This window comes from Numida meleagris, chromosome 4 (genome assembly GCF_002078875.1).
Source record: "Numida meleagris isolate 19003 breed g44 Domestic line chromosome 4, NumMel1.0, whole genome shotgun sequence".
NCBI classification, from domain to species: domain Eukaryota; kingdom Metazoa; phylum Chordata; class Aves; order Galliformes; family Numididae; genus Numida; species Numida meleagris.
The window spans coordinates 97,194,433-97,203,635 of NC_034412.1; the positions used below are offsets into that span (position 1 = coordinate 97,194,433).

Below are 9,203 nucleotides of genomic sequence, written 5' to 3' on the forward strand. Positions count from 1 at the left end.
GTGCTTAATCACAGCCTATCAACCAACTCCTCCCTCCTGCTTCACTGGGATTTATTTATCTGTTCCTTGACGATGACACTGTTCTGGTGCTCCTTGTGTGCCACCAAATTGTGAAGGCTTCAGACAGTGCAGAGGTTGTAGAAAAACCATGGCTGAGAACGTGCCTTAGAGAGCAATTACAAAATTGGGATGAAGATGGGAGAGCAGCTTGGCTGGGCAAGAGGAGCCAAGAACAGTGTAGGAAGTGTTGGTGCAAAGGTACAAATGCGCCTTGGGGCTCTATGGGGACACTGCATGGTGAGCACTGTGTGGAAGCTGGCATGCTGGATGCCTGTGCCCTAATTCAGCCTTTCTTCAGGAGTGCCCTACGTGAAGAACTGGGGGGAGAAAAAAAGGGAAAACACACAGACTGAAATGCGTTGAGCCAAGGTTTGTATTTAGCAGCGTTTAATGGGACCGTGCTTTTACAGAAAGAAGGAAAGAAATCAGTAAAAGCTGCAGATAAAGGACTGATGTCAGCTGCCATCAGAAAAGCCTAGGACAATGGCTCCAAATTAGGACAAGCCTGAAAGGCATCCCAGCACCGTGCACCCTGTCCTCTGTCCCTATGGACAACAAAACCCGGTCCCTCCGCACCAGGAGGAGAGCGAGGCAAGAAAAGAAAGCAGAGGGAGGGCCGGCAGCCAGAGAAACCCATCCTGAATGCGCTATCAGATAAGGTCTGTTGAAATGAGCCCTTTTTCTGAAAAAAAAAAAAAAAAAAAATCTTTTTCTTTCTTTCCTCTGTGAGCGGTAGCAATGGGAGGAAATAGATAATTAGAGGGCCTTGCAAAATGGCCCCACTGTTGTCCCGGGGCTGAGAAGGTGCACTGGCAGAGGAGCGGAGCAGCGAGGCAGACCTTTATCTCTTCCTAATGACTCGCAGTGAAAAGGGTTTATTTTCCCCAAAGCCCCAGGCTCTGCCTCCTAACCCTGGGAAGATTTTGCTCTGAAGGGCTGGAGAATGAGTCCACTCATGGATAAATGGGCTGCACTGTTGTGGCTGCATTTTGTGCCACCAATGGCCCGGGCTGCCCATGAAAGAGGAGAAGGCAGAAGAATTGATTGCAGGTACGAAGGTGTCCCCTCACCCTCCTTTTCACCTCTCCTTCCCCGTCCTCTGATGGTTTCTCTTTTTTAGTCCTTTTGGGGGTACAAAGGGGTCTGAACTGCATTCCGTGTTGGGCCCCTCGCTAGAAGAAAGACACTGAGGCCCTGGAGTGTGTCCAGAGAAGGGGAACGGAGCTGTGTAGGGTCTGGAGCACAAGTCTGATGGAGAGCAGCTGAGGGAACTGGGAAGGTTCAGTCTGGAGAAGGGGATGCTCAGACCTCATCACTCCCTACAGCTCCCTGAAAGGAGGTTGTCTTCTTCCAGGTAACAGCAATGGGACAAGAGGTGACGACCTCACGTTGCGCCGGGGGGGTGGTTAGTGGGCATAGTGAGGATGAGTTGGGGTTGGACTTGGTCATCCTAGAGGTCTTTTCCAATCTCAACGATTCTAGTATTCTAATCCTTCACTCTTTCTACCCCTGCTCCCTCTCAAAGGCTCCTGCAGTGGGCTGACCCCAGATGCTCCCCAGTCTCCATCATCCTTGTGCAAATCCAGGCCTGAAGTGGGGTGCCCCCAGCCTTAAGTCAGTACGGGTTTGGGTTTTCTTGCCCAGATCAGCAATCAGAACCCTTCTGTTCCTTCCGCCCAATCCCTCCTTCCCATCTCTTGCCTATCTTTCCCCATTTGTAGAAGAGACAGTGACCTCTTCCCTGACCTTCAAGGAGAGCTCAGGTCCAATGGGATGAGTAAAACCTTCCCTTTCATCCTGCTGACAGCAGGGACTTGGAAGAGCTTGAGCTGCTCCTATCAATTGGCACAACCAGACGCTACATGGCCACAGCTGTCTCCAGCTGGATCCCAAGCAGGGAAACTTCACACTGTACGAAAGACTTAAGCCAGACACCCAGAATCTGCAGGTTCGCTGCCTGCCTCCGTGCTTATTGCCTCTGGAGTGCAGCAAGGATAATAATCATGGTAGTAAATATATCGTCATCTGCAGGGCTAGACGAGGTCAGGAGAATTTTGGTGAAATGTTCTTTTCAGGGTTGTTTTCACTCCGATCAAAATGGCTAAAAATAAGCAGGATGACACCCGTGCTATTTTTATTTAGATCTCAGTAATTGAAACACATGGATAAAAGTTCTGCGTTTGATTTTTTTTTTCTTTCATGTGGCATTTACTCTTCCTTCCAAACACACGCACACAAAAATTATATGTGTGTATGCGTACGTTTGAATATGCGACAGTCCCATTTATATTCGGTGTTTTACTTATTAAAAACAAAGTTTCAGTCGGAATAAAACATGCGCTGGACCAGCCAATAATTGTTATTTATTTAGCCAGATGTCACCTCTTGGCGGATGACTCTGCGCTTTGGGCTTTAGTCATAAAAAAATAATACATTAAAACTGTGGAATGTTCCCCAAAGTGGAAACTCTAGATAGATGGACACAAGGGAGGCTGCAGCCCCGGGCCCCTCCCTGTCCACAGCGCTTCACTCACGCCTTCTTCCTGGCTCGGTCCTGGACCACCCCAACTTGCTCCCTCCAAGATGTGGCCATGGGCACAGCTCGGTCCTGGGACTCCATCTGGGGTGAGATTGCACCCAGCTGGGCTCGGTCACCTCCAGACTTGTCCACGCTGTTTCAAACACTTGGAGTTGGAAAAAAAAAAAAAACAAAAAAAAACCAGCAGAAAATGTAACTGCGTGCTAAGAGGAGAGTCAAGACTGGCTGCCATGTGGCATGGATGTGGGCTTCTACAACAGGGACAAGACCTGAGCAGCGTGAGCGCCAGCCAACTTGCATCCATTGGTCCCCAGTCCTCTCATATTTAGGTATGTAGTCGGGCCTTGAATTCATGGCAAGATCTGCCAGTGGAAATACAATCCACTCAAAATTCTGCATTGAAAGGTAAAAGATTCCTTGTATTAATGGAAGGAAAAGAAGAAAAATTGCTTCTCCTAAGGTTTCTTCGTCTAAAGGGGAACTGTAAGAAAGAAAGGGACAGAATTTTAGCAGAGTCTGTTGTGATAGGACATGGGGAAATGGTTTCCAACTAAAAGAGAGGAATTTAAACTGAATATAAGGAAAAAAGTTCTTGACAATAAGGGTAAACATGCACTGGCACAGGTTGCCCAAAGAGGTGATGGGTGCTCCATCCTTGGAAACACCCAAGGTCAGGCAGGATGGGGCTTTGAGCACCCAATGGAGCTGTGGGTGTCCCTGTTCATTGCAGGGGAGTGAGACCAGATGACCTCTAAAGGTCCTTTCCAACTTAAGAAAATTCTGACTCCATTTGAGAGTTGTTATCCCAATGAACAGAAGACCAAGGCCCGGGTTAGGCACTGGAGTTCCCCATGCAGTGCACAGGGACAGCAGGCATCTGTTCTGCTGCAAATTACGTTAGTCTGCTACTGTGGCATTAAAAAAGCATCTGCAGGGAGGAGGGAAATGGAGTCTGCGAGAGCAGAGCTGGAGGTTATACATGGACTTGGACAGGTCCCAAGGAATGTCACCAGCCTATTAAGGAAGCATTTATATCAACCACAAGTTGCTTAATGTTTACTATGTTAAATAAGCCACATTCCATGGAACTCTTTGTTCTTGTGCGTTTGGGGGGAAAAAGTGATACCTATGAGCAGCACTCTCCAAGCTTTAGTAGGTTTGTCTCTGTCTGCTGTATTCCGGTGGCTTTTGTGCAGGGCACTGCAACTTGCAGAGCATGCCTTGCCCAGCCCCAAGGTGGGAATTAAGCTCTTTGCCTGAGAAGTGATATTATCAGCTCTCCTCTCAGAGAAACCCCATTGTGCCTGAATAGAGCTGGAGCAAGTGGGGATAGAGGCGAAGAGACCATAATGACTCCTTTCTGAAGCCACACAAAAGGCAGCTAGGACTTCAGCAGGAAACCTGAGGAGCTGAGAGGCAGCACTAAGGTCTCCGTGGAGATGGGGTATTTATTCTTCTTCCCCTCAATGGCCCTGGAGGGTTTGTGGAGTAGCCAGAGCAAGCAGTGAGCAAGTAACCGCCTGCCTGATAAAGGCAGAATTGATAGTGGAAGGTGAGCACGGGGAAGGTTTTCGCATTAGATTTGGGCCAGGGCCAATGGGCTTAATCATCTTGGCTCCCAGGCGGGCTTGCAGTAGCTCCAAATCGCAGCCTTGTTCGCTCAGCCGCGTTGGGGTTGGGAAAACATGAGTGAGGTCAGCAGAAAGTCTTGTGAATGGAGGGGCTTTGTCGCTGTCAGGAGATGTAATATTTTCTTTGCTGAGTGTTGGAAAGAGGAGAGAAAGGGATTCAGACTGGCGAATCTCAGCCATGGAGGCGCAGCCATGCTATGGTTCTATGACTTCTACAGCTCTAATGACTTCTGCCTTCTGCACTCCTCACAGCATCCCACGTCCTGTCCCACGTGTGGGGCCATTGCTGGAGTTATGCAACCATCACGGATTTGTCCCACTGCCATTCCACCACATGCACTACATTCTCTGCTACATATCTGTGCCCAGATATTAGGCTCTATATGGTGCCTGTAAGCTGTCCCATGTTTTGCATTGAGCTCTGGGTGCTACGAAGCCATGGCTGCAGCAAGGGCTTGCGTGTTTGCAGAGGTGGCAAACGAGGTTCTTCGGCCCTTGGGCTCTTGAGCTGACACGGCTTTTCCTCTGTTTTTGAGGCAGAGCACATGACAGCCCTTGTGTTGTGGGATCCAAGATAAAATTTACAGCTGTGGTATAAGTGGTTTCAGATTAGTACCCGGTAACTCCACCAAGAAATCTCCACCAGGCAAACAAATGCTGTTTACTGCAGAAACAGCTGCTGAACACGGTGGAGAAGGTGGAGGGAAAGTTCCCAAAAGAAGATGGAGAAAGTCCTGCATGGAGAGAGGAAAAAGAGAAAAGCCTGGGGATGAGACAAGTTGCTGAGTTTGCACAATAACAAGGAATGACTGCAGCTCTCAAGAGCAGCGATGTGGCAAAGAGGAGAGGAGAAGAAAGGGGGGAATCAGTGGAGGAAAAAAAAAGAGGGTGGTGTGAAAGAGAGCATTTTCCATGCTGCAGGTCATGTTTTGATCATAGAAAATAAGCCTGGAAAGGATCTCAAACCAGACTGCAACTCAGAAGCAAATCTAAACTGTTGTACAAAGGTATTTAACTGTACAATGACTTCCTGAGATGCAGAATCATAGGATCATGAAGGTTGGAAAAGAGCATTGAGATCATCTAGTCTGACCATCAGTCCATCACCACATGCCCACCATCACCACCATGCTCTCCATGGTACCGTAGAGGTACCAGAACCCTCTTAGCAAAGCTAGTCCAGTGCTTATGTTTTGCACTGAGACATTTTCTTCCTTGTCTTCCTTGAAACTCTTACTGAAATTTAAATGCAATGTTCATTCTTAATCACCACAGTCATGGAAGCCTGAAAAAAAGCAATATACAGTGATAACAGGAATAGATAAACTGCTAAGTAGACTCTTCCCCATGCTTAACCTGTGGACCCAGAGCAGATGGTCTTATTTTGTCAAAGCAGGCGAAATCTGAAATTAAACCCACACGTGCTCCAGTGCTATGGACAAAAGTCAGCATTTGCATTTCACAGTGAGAGAAATGTGCTGTAGGAAAGGGAAATCCTCAGACCATGCATGAATCCAGGAACAACTGCAGATTCCACAGCTTTCCTTCCTTGAGATGTTATGGATGACTTTCTCCACTCCTTAATGAAAGCCTTTAATCACAGAATGATTCAGGTTGGAAAAGACCACTAAGATCCTCAAGTCCAACCATCAACCCATCACCACCGTGCCCACTAACGAAGTCCCTAAGACAAGGATTGCTCAACACTGCTTGGAGAGGTCACCCACCAACATCTGCTTTCAGCCCACAGCTCCTGATCAGTGCTACTCAAAGCCTGTGAAAGAAATTAGTCTTCACCTGATATTCTTGCAACACGCGGCCACCAAGACTACTTGGAAGTAACTTTATTTCTAAATAGTCATCTGTTCTGTTTTGTTTTCCCAGGGACTTAAACACTAATAAAAAATTAATTGCACTTACAGAAAGCTTTCTGTGCAAGAGTACATTCATCAATGGACCCTTGCATCATGCCAGCAGCAAATCTAGGCTCCCAGTGCCACATGTCTGCCAGATCATTCCCCTTCCTTTCCCTTCCATGGAGGTCAGAGTGTACTTTTCCAGACAGGGAAGCAAGAGTCAGTCAGGATTGAGTCAAACCTGCTGTGTTGCATGGGTGGTGAAAGCTGCCTTGTGATACTGACATCATAGGAGGAGCCAGGACCAGATGGATGGTTCTAAGCCAACCAGCTCTACCTCTACTTTAACAAGAAGACTCTAAACTGGTTTCAAGGCCATGTTCGTTAACCATCAATGCTTTTGTATCTGATGTTGCACATATAAAGTTGGCTGTAAGGCAAGGTTCCCAGTGGACCTGCTTTATGCTCTGCTCTTCACTGAGCCCTGGAATGTGCTGGTTTGTGTCAAGGCAACTTGTGTGATGACTCCAGTACCTTGCCATAGAGAGACTCCATGTGACAAAACTCTGCTGTTGTCTTAAATAACTGTACAGGTGACAGGAACGTGATATAATTAGCGTTGGGAATACTCAGGTATGGGACAAGCCCAATGGCTGCATCATTGCTGGAGGGGAATCCGTACACTTGCAAATCCAGAAAAAGAACAAAAGACAGAATCATGAGAGCTCTTATTTACTGACACGTATCCGTGCTCAAAATAAATAACAACAGAGAAAGACAATGCAGGAAACATATGATGAAGCAGCAGAAAGCCAGAACAATGATCTGTGTCAAGAGTTTCCAGGCGATGTCAGCACGTCTCTGGAACCCCAGGCAGAGCACAGCACGCAAGGCCTGCCCAATTTTCCCTTCCTGTCCATTTGGAGCGGGTTCTGTTGGGTCTGGCGCTTCCCACAACAAGATCATCCATTATGCTTCACGTTCCATCTCATACCATTGGAATGAAAAGATGAAGCAATGGGCTTGTGCCTTGTCACCAAGGTTTGTTAGCACTGGCCCTCCAGAATGCGTTTTGCACATGTGGCAAGGAAAATCTGCATTGATTTTTCTTTCTTTCTTCTTTTTTTTTTTTTCTTTTTTTTTTTAACAGCACCAACAACAAAGGCTCTGTTTATCATTAATTAAGCAGCTATGAGAACTATTTCCTTAGCACAGATTATGGTGCGTCAGTCAGCCATCAGGTTACAATTGTCAACTGAAATTAGCATTAATTGCCTACATATTCCTCCCTAATGAGTTATCAGCTTCATTCTGTGTTGTGGTGATTGTGGAGTGATTATTTTGAGCCCTGAGTTGAAGCTGCATCTGTGATACCCACTCCTGCTCTCTTTCTGGCAGCGACAGGGACACCAACTCAAATTCAGTTGGGCATAAGCTGGGGTAAGTTTTTTTGCTTACAAGAAAGGCTTTCCTGGTTGAGATGTTTTAAAACTCTTCCTCCTCCCTGACTACCCAAAGGCAGTAATGATTCTTTTGCAAAACAGCTAGCAGGATTCTGACTTTTCTACATACAAGGAAGGGAAAAAATATGGTCAACTGCTTGCTGTTGGGTTCTGCCCTTTGGCACTGCCTGGGAACCTGCTCTAGGGACATGGTTTATTGAGCAAGGTGGCGATGAGTCGGTGGTTGGATTTCATGATCTTAGAGGTCCTTTCCAACCTTAATGATTCTATGTTTTTATGATCCTATGTGTGGGCACGGTGGGGATGGGTTAACAATTGGACTTGATGATCTTGCATGTCTTTTCCAACCTTAATGATTCTATGACTCTAAAACGGGTGCAAGAACAAGGCCACCAGTCTTAACAGGACCCCCATTCCAGCCCCAGTAGGCCTTCATCTCCTCTGAGGCAGACAAAATGATGACAAAGGTCTGAGTGAGGTCTGCAGGACCTGGTGCTTTGCAGCCTGAATCCATTATGGTCATCACTATCCTGCAGTTCAGAAATAAGACTGTCTTGCTTTCCTCACTGGAATTAGATCTTGCTTTCCTCTTCTTTTGAGGCAGAACCATGAAATGGAGCTAGGTAAGCCATGGCTGCATCTGCATCATGCTTGTTGGATTAATACCACTAAATAAAAAGAACAACAGACCATTCCCCAGCTTTGAAGGCATAAGACATAGCACAGGTTGTGTACTCACTCCCTGCCCCTCACTCTTCCTTGAGAGAGTTACAGAAAGGCACTTTGAGCTGGAACTCTTTGGGGATAAAAGAGAAGGGAAACTCAACTCACCAGAGTTTGTTTTTAGCTCTGTCTGACCAGCAGCATGGCAGAAATACGATGCAGTCTCTCCTCGTTCATATAACATTCTGCTTAGACTGCTTCAAGGAGAGTGCACAAGCAGTCCACAGTGTGGAAAGGTGACATAAATCATGCCTGTAAATCAGGCTTCCCGTACCAGCAGAGAGAGGGAAGATTGCAGCAGGTGCACAGATTAGATCCCGTATTTTACCACTCCCATCATCACAGCCTCTGCTGACTTAGCAAATAGTTTGTGGAGGGAAGAGTACTTTTCAGCCCACAACACACAGCGAGTTTTCTCATTGGACTTGGGGAGCTCCAGAGGTCCCTTCCAGAGGTTCTGTGAGTCCATGGAAGGCCAAGAGGGAGCATGGAACCTCCTACTTTGATACCCTGCATAGCACAGTGTGAAGACGCTCCACTTCTTTTGGCTTGAGGCCTACTAGCGTGTGGTTGATCAGAACAAGTCATCCACTCCAGCTTGCTTTTCTCCAGGACTGGTGAATTCAGTGTTCCCCTTTGGAGTTCAGTCCAAACATCTTTGCTCTATCGGAGAAAAGATGTGACGAATTTCCTGTTTGCATTTCTTGGCTTCTGAAATTCCTTGACATGCTCGTCTCTTCTGGTCGGGATCATTTGGGGATTAGAACTAAATGGTCTTTAAGGTCCCTTCCAACCTAAGCCATTTTATGATTCTAAGCCAGCTTGTCATAAACTAAGCTCTGTAGAAACATCATACCTGCAGCACGATGCTCTGGGGTTTGTTGGTTCCTTAAGTGCACTGAATCCCACTGCCTGCCTCCCCAGTCTCCCC

General features: G+C 46.9%; 1 long non-coding RNA gene across 2 annotated transcripts in view; it reads left to right on the forward strand.

Moving 5' to 3' along the window:
* Window positions 3,787-9,203, forward strand: part of LOC110398649 — a 36,024-nt gene continuing 30,607 nt past the window's right edge. For both annotated transcript variants that reach the window (XR_002438522.1, XR_002438521.1), the window contains exon 1: window positions 3,787-4,151. This is a non-coding gene — a long non-coding RNA (uncharacterized LOC110398649). The remainder of the gene's footprint in view (window positions 4,152-9,203) is intronic.